Source organism: Pinus tabuliformis, chromosome 9, assembly GCF_031772625.1.
Source record: "Pinus tabuliformis cultivar Carrire ecotype Pingquan chromosome 9, CPIR1, whole genome shotgun sequence".
Lineage (NCBI taxonomy): Eukaryota > Viridiplantae > Streptophyta > Pinopsida > Pinales > Pinaceae > Pinus > Pinus tabuliformis.
The window spans coordinates 1,832,372,282-1,832,375,195 of record NC_142307.1 but is presented as its reverse complement, the minus strand read 5'-3'; the positions used below and the strand labels follow the sequence as shown (position 1 = coordinate 1,832,375,195).

The window sequence follows — 2,914 nt, the reverse complement described above, 5'->3', positions numbered from 1 at the left end:
TGCGCAGGGAAAATTAATAGAAATTTAGCATCAACCAATGGACCGATTGACACTTGCAGCTTTATGAATCTACTTCGATATAGGAAATCTCTCTTACACTGTTGATGAGCTAAAATTTAATATGTTAAATCATCGAATTCCCAAAATCATATAAGCAAATGTAACGAACTCTTCACCCTTGGTTGAGTAGCCGACACTCCACATTTCTTAATTCACTTCATTCTAAATATAAACAAATTTAATGAACCGTTCACCCATTGATTGGGTAGTCGACACTGCACATCTATTAATTCGCTTCTTTATAAATATAATATATATTTTGAAAACGTAGTCAGTGATGTTAAAAGTCAAGATACGTTATAAGCGCAATTGGCAAAGCCAATGCCGACGTGCAGGGAGGAATGCACAGGTGGGCGCTCCCTTTTATGTATGTAGTTTTGACTTTTGATGCTTTTCTTTTCCAGCTTTTCACTCAATGGGGGCGACACAAACTTGCTTTACTGAATGCAAGCCGACAAGCCAGCCATCAAGCGCCTTAACCGCTGCAGGCGCTTTGCGAATTCTAACAAGCGAGTAGCCATTAATGAAAATTATTACTCTCTACCATGGAACTGCTGGGTTGTTAAGCTTATAAATCCAGTAGAGATATGGAAAGAATAATATCTCTGTAGTATGAGCAGCAGTGTAACACAGTTTGAAATAGTCTCCTATTATTTGTTTCGTGGGCAATATTAGTGATAAGCTTCAGGTGGCTGATCCCTGTTTTGGTGATTTCGTTATTGAGGAGATTAAGAGGGCATGATATATAATCCTCTTATTATTTGTTTCGTGGGAGACTAGTGATAAGCATGAGGTGGCTGATCCTTATTTTGGTGATTTCGTTATTGAGGAGATTAAGAGGGCATGATATATATGCAGATTGTATCACCTCTGACCACGTCGACAAACAAGTATGCCAACGGTTAGCAGCAGCAGAATTCGACGGTGCTATAATATTCGAGGGAACTTCGATAGAAGAGGCATCGAGTGATTTTGGAGGTATATATCACAGCAAGCCCGCTGCTGTTCTCACTCCATCCTCAGCGGAGGATATCAGTAAGCTGATTAGAATAGCAGCTACGTCTCCTAATTTAACAGTATCTGCGAGAGGCAATGGCCACTCCGTCGGTGGGCAGGCTATGGCATTGAATGGAATTGTGGTGAACATGACTTCGCTCAAAGGAATCAATATTGTTCAAGAATATGACACAGATGCTCCCTACGCGGATGCAATGGCAGGTGAGTTTTGGGTTGATGTGTTGAAGGGTACAGAGGGTGTAGGACTTGCTCCTCGGTCATGGACTGATTATATTGATCTTTCCATTGGAGGGACTCTGTCTAATGCTGGAATAAGTGGGCAGACGTATCGATTTGGTCCGCAAATCAGCAATGTCTTGCAGTTATAAATTGTTACAGGTTCTTGCTAAATCAACCCGAAATCTTGGATTGCAATATTAACCTATCTTATTTTACTAAATCAGTTTTGGTCCTTGGATCGTCATCTATTAAATTTGATATAATTCAAATTAGTTTTTAGCGACGGACCCTATTTGATTTGCCACTTCATCATTAAGCATTTATTTCATTTCCTTGCAAGGTAAGCGACAGATTTTTTTCGTGAAGATGAAGGGTATAGAATATATTTTCGCTCGTAAATTTCACCTAAAACTGCTATTGCTTTGACGTTATGTGAGACTACAGGTAAAGGAGAGATCATAACGTGTAGTGCACAGAAGCATTCTGATCTCTATTTTGGTGCACTTGGAGGATTAGGGCAATTCGGAGTCATTACGAGAGCAAGAATCATTCTTGAACGTGCTCCTCAAAGAGTAAGAAATTACCCTTTTTCTCACAATGCCAATCTCGGATCATCTTTGCCTCTTTGTGAGATTTGTTTTTTCGAGATCAAACCCACATTTGCTTTGACGATTTGGTATGACTGTCATTGCTATCTTCGTTTCCCAAATATTTTTTGCAGCTGTAGAAAATATTAGCAGTTAGCAGGCCTCCGGATAGCAGTTGTTTAATCTGTATTTTTTTTACTACATTTATTTTCGATAAAATCAATTATCTCTTATTACATTTATTATATATCCATTGAAGTTTAATTTGTTTTCCAAGCTAATTTTCTTCAAAGTAATATATATATATATAGATATTTATTGTATGCAAAATTTTTATGAAAATAAAAAACTGAAAAATAAATAAATAAATAGTAACTTAGTTTATCTCTCTTCCCCATCCACCTTGGTGGGATCAATACGTACCATTGCCAAATAATTGTCTATTGTCTTTGATGGGGTTCTTTATTTGAATCAAAATTGTCTTACACTTGAACTCTCTTTGAGCCCATCCTGTGCTGTTCCTTGTGTGCTACAATTTTCTGTGGTGAATGGGTTGCATTTCCATTATGTACCTAGCTATCACTTTTTCTTGCTTAGGTGGGTTTTGTGTGGTTTCTCCTTTGTCATCTTCCGTGATGAAGGGATGAGAAAGCTGTTCTTTGTGTCCTACAATTTAGTTCTCACTTTTTCTTCGTTAGGTGGGTTTTGTGTGGTTTCTCCTCAGTCATCTTTCGTGATGAAGTGATGAGAAAGCTCCCCGAATTTTGTTTTGCGACCATTTTGTTTATTGGGTATAGGAATGCCACATTTTGATAATTTCAAATGATAGGAAGAATTTAGTTAGCGATATTTCTACAAAGATCTTAACAAAAGTAAATAAATCTTTCATCATTCTTTCAGAATTTTACTCTTAAATGATCCCAGAGTATTTCCAATATCCACAAGAATTATATGAGATTAAGATTTAGAAGCTTCACACAAATTAGCATTATAGAAACTTCACACAAATTAGCATTATTTTTTTGGACTCT

At 37.2% G+C, this 2,914-nt stretch overlaps 1 pseudogene; it reads left to right on the top strand.

Annotated features, from left to right (window-relative positions):
- Window positions 1-848: 848 nt before the first annotated feature.
- Window positions 849-1,445, top strand: LOC149156117 (cytokinin dehydrogenase 3 pseudogene; annotated as a pseudogene).
- The last annotated feature ends 1,469 nt before the right edge of the window (window positions 1,446-2,914 follow it).